The sequence below is a fragment of the Equus quagga genome, chromosome 3 (assembly GCF_021613505.1).
Source record: "Equus quagga isolate Etosha38 chromosome 3, UCLA_HA_Equagga_1.0, whole genome shotgun sequence".
NCBI classification, from domain to species: Eukaryota; Metazoa; Chordata; class Mammalia; order Perissodactyla; family Equidae; genus Equus; species Equus quagga.
In genome coordinates this window covers 67541344-67557925 of record NC_060269.1, presented here as the reverse complement: position 1 = coordinate 67557925, position 16582 = coordinate 67541344, and the positions used below count along the sequence as shown (strand labels likewise).

Genomic DNA, 16582 nt, shown 5'->3' with positions numbered 1-16582 from the left:
ATCTGGATATATTGGTAAATGATCCTAGTTTAAGTTCTGCATCATTCTCTTTAGATTTCTAGATAGTTAACCATATCATCTACAGATGGGTGATGCTATTCTTTCCTTTTCCGATAGAAATTACTTTTTAAAACGTTCTCTTTCACTCACTTATCAGGCACTTATAAGATAATGTAGACAACTGTAGTGAAAATTATTTCACCTTAAAGTTTTGCTGTTTTCTCAATTTTAAGATATTTCTCAGAAAAATGGCAGAATAGGAGTTTTCTACCATCTTGCCCCCAAAGAACACCAATTTTGACAATCACCCATGACCAAAAGTGCCTTTTTGGAAGTCTAGGAGTCCAGCAGAGAAGTTCCAGCACACCACTGAATCAAAAATAATCCAAGATTGGATGCCTTGAAGAGGGTGAAAAATCAGTTTTACTTAACCCGCACCACACCTCTCCCAAGGTGGCATCACACAGCGCTAAGAGAGAAGTTATCCACCCACAATTTCTCCCATGGGGGAAAGTAAGAGCATGGTGAGTGAGAAGCCAGCTTCTCCCGCAATGCATGACACTGCCAAAGAGGCTCACTTTTTCCACGTCCCACCCAGAACTGAGGTGTTCTGCATAGTTAGGGGGGAGGGAAGGCCTGGGAGAACATCAGCGTGGGCTCTCAGAAAATGTCAGAGGTACTTGGATCGTATTAACCACTTTGTGGACTCCACCAGAAAGTCTACCCATGAGCTGCTGGGGTTGCATCATCTTCAGATTCCCCAACAGTCAGTAAAGACTGGAGATGGTGACTGCTTTTACAAACATGAAGACAGGGGGGTGATGTCAGCAACACAGCAGAGTGAACTGTTCCCTTTGTCTCTCTCACTTCAAACTACAGCTAAATGGATAGTCATTAATCAGAGGAGGATACCCACAGAGCACATCAGGATGACTGAGAGACCTGCACAGCTATACATCTGAAGGTGGATGGACCACCTGCTGGGGAGGTGCTGGAGAAAAGTGAGCACTCTATGGCCCCCAGGAAGCCCAGTATATGCATGCAATTGGTCTCCCAGCTGGAGCACTCATAGCACCCCTGCAGCCTTGAGGGTGGGAGTGCACCTCAGCGTGACTGTGGGAAGAGGTGATGGCAGCCCTGAGCCCCCACATAACCACTTCCCTATCTGGTGGGAGAGCCCACAGTGCTGTGTGGTCCACAGGGAGCAGCTCAGGCGTGGACTCAGGGGGGAGGCCCTATCCACCAAGCACAATGGCTGGTGTGACCTAGGAGGAGACAGCAGCAGATCTGTGCACCCGAGTGAACGAACTCCTGGCTGCTATCAATGCCCATAGTACCACTGTGGCCCTGAAGGGGGTAGTGAATCTTGGCGGGACTGTGGGAGCAGGAGGCAGCAACCCTGAACTCCTTCATGATTTCTCTCTGGACTGGTGGGAGAGCCCACAGTACCACCACAGTCCCAGGGAGTGGCTCTGGCTTGGACCCAGTGGGGAGGCTGCATCCACCAAGCACAACAGCTGGTAAGACCTAGGAGCAGACAACAGTGAATCTGCATGCTTGGGTGAGCAAACTTCCAGCTGCTACAAATGTACCACAGGAGGCCTGAAAGGGGGAGTGCCTCTTGGCGAGACTGTGGGAGCAGGCAGTGGCAGCCCTGAGCCCCTGTGTGATTGCTTTCCAATTGTAGGGGAGCCCACAAGGCCACTGCTGTCCCAAGGAGTGGCACAGACTTGGACAGGCACAGCTGACAAGGATCATGGCAGGTTTAGAACACACAGTGGTGGCAGGTGGAATCTGTGACCAGATACTATCACTATGCAATGGCACAAATCCACTCCATCAAGTAGTATGAAGAAATATACTAATTCTCCAGACCAGAAGGAAAAAGACAAACACACAGAAATCAACCCTGAAGACACAGAAATCTACAATCTAAATGACAGAAAATTCAAAATAGCTATCATTAAAAAACTCAATGAGTTAAAAGAAAACTCAGAAAGATAGTTTAATGAAATCAGGAACAAAATTAATGAATGGAGGGAATTCTTCACAAAAGAGATTGAAACTATAAAGAAAAAACAATCAGAAATGTTGGAGATGAAAAACACAATGGGGGAGATAAAGAAAAATCTTGAGTCATTAAATAACAAAGCTGATATAATGGAGGATAAATTAACAATCTAAAGGATAGGGATATAGAAATGTTTCAGATGGAGGAGGAGAGGGAACTAAGACTAAAAAGAAATGAAGAAATTCTCCCAAGAAATATCTGATTCAATTAGGAAATGCAACACAAGGATTATAGGTATTCAAGAGGGAGAAGTGTGGGAGAAAAGAGCAGAGAGCTTGTTCAAAGAAATAATAGCTGAGAAGTTCCCAAACCTGGAGAAGCAGCTGGAATTACATGTAAATGAAGCCAGTAGAACTCCTAATTGCATAAATGTAAAAAGACTTTCTCCAAGGCATATATTAGCAAAACTGGCAAAAGTCAATGACAAAGAAAAAATGTTAAGGGCAGCAAGGCGGAAGAAAATAACCTACAAAGGAATCTCTATCAGGCTTTCAGTGGATTTCTTAGCAGAAACCTTACAGGCTAGGAGAGACTGGAATGATATGTTCAAAGTTATGAAAGACAAAAACTTTCAGCCAATAATAATCTAACTAATGAAAATATCTTTCAGATATGATGGAGAAATAAAAACCTTCCCAGATAAACAAAATCTGAGGGAGTTCATCACCACAAGACGCACCCCCCTGACAAGATATGATCAAGAATGCCCTCATACCTGAAAAAAAAAGAAGAAAAGGGCTACAAGGATTTGAGCAAGGAGATAAATAGGCAGACAAAATCAGAAAATTGCAACTCTCTATCAGAACAGATTAGCAAACACTTAACTATAACTAAACATAAAGGGCAGGAAAACATCAAAAATAAATATAATCACTTCATCTTGAAGATAAACTCACAACACAAAATAGAATAAGTTGTGACAATAACTTAGAAGGGGAAGAGGAAAGCAATGGAACCTGCTTAGACTAAGGGAATAAGAGACTATCAGAAAATGGACTATCTCATCTACAAGATCTTTTATACAAATGTCAAGATAACCACTAAACAAAAAATAACAGAGACACAAATGATAAATAAAGAGGAAATTGATAAAATCATAATAAAGAGCCATCAAACTGAATTGGCAGTCTGACATAGAGGGGATGAGAAATGAGGGAAATACAGAATAACAAGAAAACAAGCGATAAAATGGCAGAATTAAGCCCTCATATAGCAGTAATCACTCTAAATATAAGTGGATTGAATTCCCCAATCAAAAGACACAAAGTGGCTGGATGGATTAAAAAAAAATACCCAACAATATGCTCCCTCTAGGAAACACATCTCAGTTCTAAAGACAAAGGCAGGCTTAGAGTGAAAGGATGGAAGATGATACTCCAAGCTAATGACAAACAAAAGGAAGCAGGTCTTGCCATACTTATATCAGACAAAGTAGACTTTAAGATAAAAGAGACAATGAGAGGTAAAGAGGGGCAGTATATAATGATAAAAGGGACACTCCACCAAAAGGACATAACACTTATAAATATATATGCACCTAAAACAGGAGCACCAAAGTAAATAAAGCAACTATTTATTGACCTAAAAAGAGACATTAGTGGCAACACAATAATAGTAGGAGACCTTAATATCCCACTTTCTTCATTGCAGAGATCAACCAGACAGAAAGCCAACAAGGAAATAGTGGAAATAAATTAAAAATAGACCACAAGAACTTAACAGACATATATAACACTCCATCCTAAATCAGCAGAATACACATTATTCTCAAGTGCACATGGAATGTTCTCAAAGATAGACCATACGTTGAGAAACAAGGCAAGCCTTAAGAAACTTAAGAAGATTGAAATCATATCAAGCATCTCTTCTGACCATGATGCTATGAAACTAGAAAACAACTACAAGAAAAACCTCGGAAATGACAAACATGTGGAGACTAAACAACATGCTACTGAACAACCAAGGGATCACTGAAGAAATTAAAGGATAGATCAAAGAATATCTGGAGAAAAATGAAAATACACAATACCAACTCATATGAGAAGCAGCAAAATAATCCTAAGAGGGAAATTCATCGCTATAGAGGTGCACCTTAACAAACAAGAAAAATCTCAAATAAGTAATCTTAAACTACACCTAACACAACTAGAAAAAGAACAAACAAAGCCCAAAGTCAGCAGAAGGAGGGAAAATATAAAAATTAGAGCAGAAATAAAGGAAATTGAAAACACACACACACACACAAAAATAGTAGAAAGGATCAATGAAACTAAGGGCTGGTTCTTTGACAAGATTAAAAATAATTGAAAAACTCTTAGCCAGACTCACTAAGAAGTAAAGAGAGAAGGCTAAAATAAATAAAATTAGAAATGAAAGAGGAGAAATTACAACAGATTCCACAGAAAACCAAAGGATTATAGGAGAATACTATGAGAAACTATATGCCAACAAATTGGATAACCTAGAAGACATGGATAAATTCTTAGACTTATACAACCTCCCAAAACTCAACCAAGAAGAAACAGGGAATCTGAATAGACCAATCACAAGTAAAGAGATCAAAACAGTAAGCAAAAATCTCCCAAAAAATAAAAGTCCAGGACCAGATGACTTCTCTGGAAAATTCTACCAAACATTCAAAGAAGATTTAGTACCTATTCTTCTCAAACTATTCTAAAAAATTGAAGAATACAGAACACTTCCTAACACATTTTATGAGGTCAATATCATCCTGGTCCCAAAGCCAGACAAGGATAACACAAAGAAAGAAAACTACAGGCCAATATCACTGATGAACATAGATGCAAAAATCCCCAACAAAGTATTGGGAAACTGAATACAGCAAAACATCAAAAGGATCATACACTATAATCAAGTGGGATTTATACCAGGGATACAGGGATTGTTCAACATCCGCAAATCAATCAATGTGATACACCACATTAAAAAATGAGGAATAAAAACCACATGATCATCTCAATAAATGCTGAGAAAGCATTTGAGAAGATCCAACATCCATTTATGATAAAAACTCTCAATAAAATGTGTATAGAAGGAAAGTACCTCAATGTAATAAAGGCCATATATGACAAACCCACAGCCAACACTATACTCACTGGAGAAAAACTGAAAGCCACCCCTCTGAGAACAAGAACAAGACAAGAGTGCCCGCTCTTACCACTGTTATTCAACATAGTACTGAAGGTTTTGGCCAGAGCAATTAGTCAAGAAAAGGAAATGAAAGGTATCCAAATTGGCAAGGAAGAAATGAATCTCTCCTTGTTTGCAGACATGATTTTATACATAGAAAACCCTAAAGAATCCATCAGAAAACTATTAGAATAATAAACAACTATAGCAAATTTACATGGTACAAAATCAACTTACAAAATTCAGTTGCATTTCTATACTCTAATAACAAACAGAAAGAGAACTTAAGAATACAATCCCATTCAAAACCACAACAAAAAGAAGGAAATATCCAGCAATAAATTTAACCAAGGAGGTGAAAGACATTCATTATATAATGAGAAGTTTAAGACAGTATTGAAAGAAATCGATGATGACATAAAGAAATGAAAAGATATTCCATGCACATGGATTGGAAGAATAAACATAATTAAAATGTCCATACTACCTAAAGCAATCTGCAGATACAATGCAATCCCAATCAGAATCCCAATGACATTCTTCATGGAAATAGAACAAAGAATCCTTAAATTCATGTGGGGGAAAAAAAAGACCTTGAATAGCTAAAGCAATCCTGAGAAAAAAGAGAAAAACTAGAGGCATCTCAATCCTTGACTTCAAAATATACTACAAAATCATAGTAATCAAAACTGCATGGTACTGGTAAAAAAAAAAAAAAGCACACAGATCAATGGAACAGAATTGAAAGCCCAGAAATAAAACCATATATCTATAGACAGCTAATTTCCAACAAAGGAGCCAACAATGTACAATGGAGAAGGGAAAATCTCTTCAATAAACAGTGTTGGGATAAATGGAAAGCTACATGAAAAAGAATAAAAGGAAACCTTTATAGTTTTCCATACACAAAAATTAACTCAAAATGGATTAAAAACTTGAAGGTAAGATGTGAAACCATAAAACTCCTAGAAGAAAGTATAGGCAGTCCACTCTTTGACATTGGTCGTAGAAGGATCTTTTCAAAGACCATGTCTACAGGGAAACAAAAGAAAAAATAAACAAATGGGACTTCAATACACTAAAAATCTTCTACAAGGCAAAGGAAACCATGAAAACCTCAAAAAGACAACCTACCAACTGGGAGAAAATATTTGGAAATCATATATCTGACAAGTGGTTAATCTCCAAAATATATAAAGAACTCATACAACTAAACAACAAACAACCAAACAACTCCATCCAAAAATGGGCATAGGATATGAACAGACATTTTTCCAAAGAAGATATACAGATGGCCAACAGGCACATGAAAAGATGTTCAACATCACTCATCATCAGGGAAATGCAAATCAAAACTACATGGAGATACCACCTTCTACCTGTTAGAATGGCTAGAATCACCAAGACAAAAAATAACAAATGTTGGAGAGGATGTGGAGAAAAAGGAACCCTCATACACTGTTGGTGGGAACACAAACTGGTGCAGCCACTATGGAAAAAAGTATGAGGATTTCTCAAAAAATTAAAAATCAAAATACCATATGACCCAGCTATCCCATAACTGGGTATTTATCCAAAGAACTTGACATCAATGATTCAAAGAGACTTATACACTCTTATGTTCATTGCAGCATTATTCACAATAGCCAAGATGTGGAAGCAACACAAGTGCCCATTGACTGATGACTGGATAAAGAAGATGTGGCATATATATATAATGGAATACTACTCAGCCATAAAAAAGATGAAATCATCTCATTCACAACCACATGGATGAACCTTGAGGGCATCATGTTAAATAAAATAAGCCAGACAGAGAAAGACAAACACCATATGATTCACATATGATTACACTCATATGTGAAAGATAAACAAATATGTGGACAAAGAGAATGGATTAGTGTTTACCAGAGGAGAAGGGGGTTGGGGGTTGGGCACAAGGGGTAAAGGGGCACATATATATGGTGACAGTCAAATAATAATTCACAACTGTAATTTCACAGTGTTGTAAACTATTGTGACCTCAATTAAAAAAATATGAAGACAGCAATGCAAGACTTCAAGGAACATAAAAAATCAAGGAAACGTGACACCACCAAAGGAAAACTATAATTTTACAGACACTGGCCCCAAAGAAAAAGAGATCTGTGATTTGCCCAATGAAGAATTCAAAATGATTATTTTAAGGAAGTTCAGTGAGCATCAGGAAAACAGTACAAACAAAATGAGTTTAACAGTGAAATGGATGTCATAAAAAAGAACCAAACAAAAATTCTGGAGCTGAAGAATACAATGAATGAAATGAGAAATACAGTGGAGAGTATCAACAGCAGACTTGATCAAGCAGAAGAAAGAATCTGTGTGGTAGAAGATAGGTCATTTGACATTATCCAGTCAGAGGAGAAAAAAGCAAAACCAATGAATAAAAGTGAAGAAAGCTTACATGAATTACAGAATATCATCAACAGAAACAATCTAACACTGAGTCCCAAAAGGAGAGGAGAGGGAGAAAGAGGCAGGAAGCTTATTTAAAGAAATAATGACTGAGAACTTCCCAAATCTTAGGAGAGATTTGGACATCCAAGTTCATGGAGCTCTGAGATCCCTAAAAAGTTTCAACCCAAAAAGATTTTCTCCAAGACACCTTATAATAAAACTGTCTACAATCAACAAAATAGAGAGAATTTTAAAAGCAGCAAAGGAAAAAGGAAATCCTCACATGCAAGAGAACACCCATAAGGCTAACAGCAAATTTCTCAGCAGGGACCTTGCAGGCCAGGAGAGAGCGGGCTGATGCATTCAGGTGCTTAAAGAAAAAAAAAAACTGCCAACCAAGGATACATTACCTGGCAAAGCTGGCTTCAGAAATGAAAGAAAGGTAAAGACTTTTCAGACAAACAAAAGCTGAGGGAGCTCATCAGCACTAGACGTACCTAACAAGAAATGCTGAAAGGAGTTCTCCAAACTGAAATGAAAGGATGCTACTTAGTAATTTGAAAACATATGAAGACACAGTCTTTACTGAGAGTTGGTGTGGTATTCTGCTTCAACAGCGCTTGGACAGAACGGCTGCTCATCCAGCCACTCAGACCCAGCCCTCCACCACCTCCTCACAGTGCCCTTGGGCCCCCAAGGCCCCACCGTAGCTCTAGCACCACGCAGCCACCTCTGCTTCTGCCACCTTTCCCTAGGCAGCCACTGTAGTGTGCCAGAATAACACCAGAACTTGGAGGCCACCGTCAACTGCCAGAGCAACCTGAAGCTCTGTGCCTCCTGTCTATTTGTCCACGTCTTACTACTTTGACCACAGCAAGGTGGCTTTGGAGAACTGTGCCAAATATTTTCTTCACCAGTCTCATGAGGAGAGGGAACACGCTGAGAAATTAATGAAGCTGCAGAACCAAGGAGGTGGTGGAATCTTCCTTCAGGATGTGAAGAAACCAGACAATGATGACTTGGAGAATGGGCTGAAGACAAGGTAGTGTGCATTACACTTGGAAGAAAATGTGAGACTACTGGAACTGCACAAACTGGCTGCTAACAAAATAACCCCCATTTCTGTGACTTCACTGATGCTCATTACCTAAATGAGCAAGTGAAATCCAGCAAAGAATTGGGTGATCACATAACCAACTTATGCAGGATAGGGCCCCTCAAATCTGCCATGGCAGATTATCTCTTTCCACACCCTGGAAGACAGTGATAAGGAGAGCTAAGCCTTAGACTGGCTTCCCATAGCCACGAGGTGACTCCCCTGGTCACCAAGGCAGTGCATGCATGTTGAGCTTACCTTTACCTTTTCTATAAGGTCTACAAAAGCAGCTACTTAAGTTCTTTCATTTGTACTGTGCCTTCAAATAAAGCAATTTGGTATAAAAAAAAAAGTCCAGAATACTCTAATACTATAATATGGTGGTGTGTTAATCACTTAACTCTAGCATAAAGATTGAAGGACAGGGGCTGGCCCTGTGGCCGAGTGGTTAGGTTCATGTGCTCCGCTGCAGGTGGCCCAGTGTTTCATTGGTTCGAATCCTGGGTGCGGACATGGCACTGCTCATCAAGCCATGCTGAGGCAGTGTCCCACATCCCACAACTAGAAGGACCCACAATGAAGAATATACAACTATGTACCAGGGGGCTTTGGGGAGAAAAAGGAAAAAAATAAAATCTTTAAAAAAAAGATTAAAGGACAAAAGTATTAAAAATAACAACAGCTACAATAATTTGTTAATGGATACACAATATATAAAGATGTAAGTTGTGACATCAAAAAGATAAAATGGGGGGAGTAAAAAGGTAGAGTTTTTGTATATGGTCAAAATTAAGTTAGCAGCTTAAAATAGACTGTTATAACATAACATGTTTTATTTAAGCCTCATGGCAACCACAAAGAAAAATCTTATAGTAGATATACAAAAGATAAACAGGAGAGAATAAATGCATATCTCTACCAAATACTCTTAGTTCAAAAGGAAGCTAGCAAGAGAGGAAGAGAGGAACAAAGAAGCCACAAAAGATTGGCTAGTAAATAATCAATAAGATAGCATTAATAAGTCCTCACCTATCAATAATTACTATAAATTTAAATACATTAAATTCTCCAATCAAAAGACATAGAGTGGCTGAAAAGAAAAAAACAAGACTTGACTATATGCTGCCTACAAGAGGCTCACTTGAGCTTTAAGGACACATATAAGCTCAAAGTGAAGAGATGGAAAAAGATATTCCAAGCAAATGGAAGCCAAAATAGAGCAGGGGTAGCTATACTTACGTTAGACAAAATAGACTTTAACTCAAAAGCAGTAACAAGAGACAAAGAAGGTCATTATGTAATGATAAAAGGGGCAATTCATCAAGAGGATATAAAAATTGTAATTTATATGTACCCAACATTTCAGCACCTAAATATAGTAAGCAAACACTAACAGATCTGTAGGGAGAAATGGACAACAATACATAATAGTGGAGGACATCAATATCCCACTTTCAACAATGGATAGATCATCCAGACAGAAAATCGATAAGGAAACATTTGACTTGAACTATACTAAAGAACATGTGGACCTAACAGATACATGGAGAACATTCCATCCAACACCAGCAGGATATATGCACTCTTCCTGAGCGCACTTAGAACATCCTCCTGGATGGATCAAATGTTAGGTCACAAGACAAGTGAAATTAGCCAGAGAGAGAAAGACAAACACTGTATGATTTCACTTATGTATAGAATGTAAAAAAGAACAAAAAAAAGTCACACTGATATAAACAGAAAGTAGAATGGTGCTTACAGAGGGTTAGGAGATGGAGATGATAGGGAGATGCTGGTCAAAGGATGCAAGCCTTCAGTGATAAAGCTCTGGGGATCTAATGTGCTGCATGGTGACTATAGGTGATAATACATTCTTAAAAATATCTTTCTTATAACTGCTCTTTAACACTTCTCTACATGCATTATAGATTGACAGTCACATCCATTCACTGATATAACACTTTGCTCAATGTAGCAAGCAAGCAGCATTCCTAGAAACATCTTTTTCACAAGTGTTCTTAAAACACATCTCTACTTGCACACAGAATGTACTTGAAATTTTCTGAGAGTAGAACTTAAGCATTTTCACCATACAAACACAAAACAGGTCACTGTATGGAGTGATGGATGTGTCAATTCACGTGATTGTGGTAATCATTTCACGTAGTAGTATAAGTATGTCAAATCATCAATTTGTACACTTTAAATACACAAATTTTTATTTGTCAATTATACCTCAAATAAGCTGAAAAAATTTCCTTATTATGTTCAAGAAAAAGGAAAAGTCTTTTTAAAAAATCAAGAATGGGAATTCACTCATCAAATTATAGTTGAAAAATTATTATTTAATACTCACATGAACCCTGTGCTACGTGCGTCCCATGTCTGATTGCACTGAATCCCCACAACTTTGTAAATCAGGGCTTATAATCTCAGTTACACAGATTAGGAAAGCATATTTTGGAGAGTTAAAGATCTTTTTAGCAGTTTAAAAAATATATTGGTGGGGTATTTTTTATTTATTTATTTTTTTTTAAAGATTGGCACCAGAGCTAACAACTGTTGCCAATTTTTTTTTTTTTCCTGCTTTTTTCCTGCCCCAAACCCCCCAGCACATAGTTGTGTATTTTTAGTTGTGGGTCCTTCCAGTTGTGGCATGGGGGATGCCACCACAGCATGGCCTGATGAGTGGTGCCATGTCCATACCCAGGATCCGAACCAGCGAAACCCTGGGCCGCAGCAGCGGAGCACGGGAACTTAACCACTGGGCCACAGGACCAGCCCAGCAGTTTTACTTGTTTCTCTGTTTGATATTTATCCTTCTCAGGCTTCTTCGAGGTTCTTGGATTTATGGTTTGATGTTTTTTCTTACTTTTGGAAAATTCCTGATCATTGTCTCTTCAAATATTCTTTTATTCATTATCGTTTCCTCCTAGGATTTCAATTACATATATTAAATATTGTCCAAGAACTCTTGGGTGGTCTGTTTTGTTTTTAGTCTTTCTCTTTGGGTTTAAGTTTGAATACTTAAAAAATAATGTATATTGACATTTTTCAGGTCACTGATTCTTTTGATCACAACCTGTAGTAAATCTACTGATGAGCACCTCTAAAGAATTCTTCATTTCTGATATTGTGTGTATGTGCTTATTTATAATATTTTCATTTGACTCTTTATCATTTCTCTGCTGAAATTTTCCATATGTTTATCCATGTTTTTCACTAAGCCTCTGGCATGTTAATCATCGTTAGTTTCAAATTCTGATTGATAATCCTAGCATCTGATTCATCTCTGAGTCTAGTTATATTGATTACTTTAGTTCTTGATGAGTTGTTTTTTGCTAGCTCTGTTTTGTGTCTCATAATTTTTTGTTGAGTCCTGAACATGATATGGTAGATATTGAGGTAAATTGTATCCGTGCCTGAAAATGGGCCTGCCTCTGTCTGTCATGCTGGTTGTACGGAGGTTTGACTTATTTCAGTCAGGAGTTGAGCTGTCTTTGGGTTTTCTTGTTGCTATCAGTACTTCCAGTGTACCACTGGGCTCTAAATTCTCTAAGAGTGGTCTTCTGTTGTCTTGTGTTTAGGGTGGAGGCTAATCACACGAGGGATTTTATCAGCATCCCTTCTTCTTCCTCTGCATGTCTGAACCACACACAGGGCTCCCCCCAGGATCCTTCCCTTCTCCCAGCAGTAGATGTATCTTGCTTGTTACTCAGTACTAGGCTCCTTGGGTTGGGTGGGGGGGCTCTGTCGTCCTGTTCCAATCTCAGTCTTCCTCTCAGTCTTGCTGTGCTTGGATCTCAGGTTTATGGCTTTCTCAGTGCTCCTGTCCGCCCTCTCCACGACAGAAAATCTCTGCCTTTATTTGTAGTTGATTTTGGAAGGGAAAGAGTTTATTGTCGCATCCCCAGTGGTAGCAAACTTCTGCTTAGATTGGGGTGGGATCCTATGTCAGAGATGATGTCCTGCCCTTCCTCCACAGTAGAGAACTTATCTTACATCTTTTTCCAAGCAATTATGCTTTCTCCAGGCATGCTTCTTCAAAGACACCAATGTGTCCCACAGTTGGAAAGTCTTCTGAGTTTTCCCCAAGAGGTAGACATATTTTGCTTCTATCCATCCTCTAGAAGCAATTATTCTTTATCTGTTCCCTGAGTCACAAAAATTTGCTACCCTCTTCCAGGAACCTATGGGTTTGTTTCTGATGAAAGTGTATACAAATTATCCAAATATGTCCTGTGTGTTCTGTGTTGTTTATTTCTTTACAGAAGGCTGGCACCAGTAGCTCAAAAGCCCACCAGGACTAAATTCAAATTCTAACACATCAGTGCTCAAAAATATAGTCCAAAGCAGCATATTTTTAGTGAATTAGAGCCTGCCTGCTTTGCACACCTTACAAAATTGCACCCCAAATCTGCTAGCCACAGGTAAGACAAACTCTAGGATTATAAAAGATCCCAAGAAACTCCTGCCTTTTGGAATTCTGTGACCCAGAGACTCCCTGTTGTGCTGCTGAATGACATCATCCAGACACCAATTTCCCCCTTCATCAATTCCGCCCCCCTCAGGAATTCCCTTGTTCTTTTCCCCTTCTGGGCCGTTGTCTCTGGAAGTTTTCGTGCTGTGAGATACTTCCCCCTACATTCTCACATGCAAATCTGTCAGTATGCCACGCGAAAAAAGCTCATTACATGTTAGTCACCTTGTGATCATATATTTTTCCTCAATCAGCCCCAAAATACTCACTCCAAGTAGAAATAAGGACTCGGTGATTTTGGGTGATGATTAAGAAATTCAGATGTATTTAACCAGTTAGTAAACCAATTAATTGGCAAATTGATCATGGACATCCTTAAGTGGTTGAGACTCCAAATGTGGAATGCCTACATGTTAGTTTGGCGTGGCATTGCTCTGTACTGTTCTGTGCTCTATATTCTTTATGATATCCTCCTGTGCTTCATAGCCTCGCCAAGCAGTAGCCCCAGTATTTGAGTGCACCCACACGATTAGAACTGAACTTTGGGGTCAGAAGCACCGAGCTGCCCAGGGAAAGTGGTCAGCCTACTTGCCTGGGTTCCCCACTAGGCAGGTGCTAGACATTGTAAGACCTGTGAGCATGAATAGGAAAAGGGGAGAAGTGCATGCCTCTAGACCAAGGATGGGCCACTGATGACCCAATAATGGACTGTAGTGGCAGGAACTCCCCACAGCCGAGCTAGAGATTTGGGGTACTCTGAGACGACAGGATGTCCTCATCTCCAGGGACTTGTGAGGTAGGTAAACAAGCCAATAAGACACAGACATGAGACTGAGGTCAGTCTCTTAAGTACAGTCGGAGGAGTAGCCTTTGCAAGCAGCCAGCATGCCTTTGTAATATTCATCATTATAGCTTCTTCTTGGAGGGATATTGAGACCCTAAACCTTGGGCTGAGCTAGCTAAAGTGTGACTTTAAGGGAATAAGGCAAGGAAATTTATATCCCTGTCCATCCCGGGACTCCAAAGAGATAGCTAACCTGCTGAATAGGTGCTCCAAACCATAAGACGTGTGCTGGGCTTTGCTCGTGGCAGCTTCTCACCAGGAGGCCACCCAGAGGGGAAGTAGGAGCCCAAAGCCCTGGAGGAGTGACACAGAGTTGGGGGACCTTGAGAAGGAGCACGGGTGCTCTCTAGATGGAAATGCAGCACAGTGTCATCATGACAGTGACAGGGATAATTCACCCTCTGCTTTGCCAGTAATCACCCACAGAGTAATGAAGCCAGAAAAGACAAAAGTAAAGGGCTAAGAAGGTGGGGAAGGTTCTTGCTTGAAGAAGGAAATACAGCCCCTCTCTCACCCTGGGGCCCAATCTCTCCTTAAGGAGTTAACCCAGGAAACAAATAAAATAGGGGCCCACTGGCTATATAGAGTGTATCTGGTAAGGAGTGGGCTCCAGCTAATGGCCTGAATTCAGACAATTGGCTGCTATAGTATCAGATGCGAATAATGGTACTCGTACTAAGGGATCTTGCATAATTAGTGCAGAAGGTAGGAATGATCTATAGAGGAGACTTTGGACACTGGTCCACATATGCCTTGTTCATGTGAATTCTTATGCTTTGGAAAGCTGTTCAGCCTACAGTAGGTCTTGTAAAGGCCTGTACCGATGTCAATGGAAAATATTAACCAAGGCCAAAGATATCCTCCACCAGTTGGGGATGTTGGAGTGAGATTACCAGGCAACAGATGGTGTTGTAGCATGATGACTTGGCAGGTCCAGAGCAGGCTAAAATGAATCCTTAGTCCACCCAGTTGTTCTTCAGTGGTAGCGGGTCTCTTAAAAATATGAGTTCTCTTTACTGGCAATGAAAGCTAATGCTAAAACAATTTTAGAGGCCATAGATGCCCTGGATTTAAAAGAAGTTCAGATAGCCATGTCCCAGGAGTTATCCACACAAATTAAACAAGTGGTCCAAGAACCAGAATTCATGGCTGAATCTCACCATACTCTAGGAGCCATAGTGTTAAATAACCACATAGCCTTACGTTGCTTTTTGACTAATAAAGGGGGAGGGAGTCTGTGAACGCAACACATCTTTCTGTAGATAACACACTCTAAGTTTTTTCAATAGCCAGAGACATGTACCAAAGGGGTCATAATGTTACTCTATTACTGAATGATTAAAAAGAGTGAACTCTTTTCCTTTTCTGATCTATTCCCCTGAACTTCCCTTACTAAATGGGCAGACTGGCTGCAAATGGGCTTCAAAATGCTAGTTTGTGGGCTTATAAGACTATGGGTCATTAGAATGTTTCATTGCTGACTCCAAACTCAGGCTTTATGAAGTAACATACAACTTAGATTGCAAACAACATCGAGCCAAGGGATAGATCGTTACATAAATGGGTCAAAAATGGCCTCTATATATTAACCCTGTATTTACTTCTTTACAGAGCTGGGACTATTATCTTAAAAGACCACCAGAACTAAACTAAAATTTTTGCTCATCCAGTTGCTTTAAATATATCCCAGTAAACATATTTTTAGCCATTCAGAACCTGTCTTTGCATATTCTGTGAAACCGCATCCAACACCTGCTAGACATAGATAAAGCAAACCCTAGGACTATAAAACACCCCAAGCTGTGGAGTTCTTGACCCATAGTTTTCTCATCATGCTAGACACCAGCTCCCTCTCCAATTTTCCTCTCCCTTCTTATCCTTCTGTGTGGTGCCCCATGCCATTGTCTCTGGAAGATCTCGTGCATGACGGAATTCCCTTCCTCATACAAACCTATGCTCCTGTCACCTCATGGTCATGTCTTTTTCCTTGATCAGCCCCCAAATCCCAGAACTCATTACAGAGAGAAAGGTCAGGAGCAGCAGACAGAACCTTCTACTCCTCTCCTCCCCAGCAGCCACCTCTCATTCCCTGCATGCCTGTATCACCAAGGGGGCTCTCTTTTGTCTCCTGCTTTGCCCCCTGTATTAGTTTCCTAGGGCTACTGTAGCAAGCACTATAAATCAGGTCACTTAAAACAAGAGAAATGTATTCTCTCACAATTATGGAGGCTGGAAAGCTAAGTCAAGGTGTCAGGAAAGCCATGCTCCCTCTGAGACACTGGGTAGAATCCTTCATTGCCAGCTTCTGGTGATACTGTCAAACTTTGGCATTCCCTTGCTTGCAGCTTCATCACTCCAATTTCTGCCTCTATGTTACATGGCATTCTCTCTGTGCATCTCTTTCCTCTTCTTAGGAAATCAGTCATACCTGATTAAGGACCCATCCTACTGTCGTATGTCCTCATCTTAACAAATTCCATCTAGGATGACCCTATTGCCAATAAG

The 16582-nt window shown here is 39.8% G+C and overlaps 1 pseudogene; it reads left to right on the top strand.

The window, feature by feature from the left end:
• LOC124236761 (ferritin heavy chain-like) overlaps positions 1-8937 on the top strand; it is a 60281-nt pseudogene extending 51344 nt beyond the window's left edge.
• The last annotated feature ends 7645 nt before the right edge of the window (positions 8938-16582 follow it).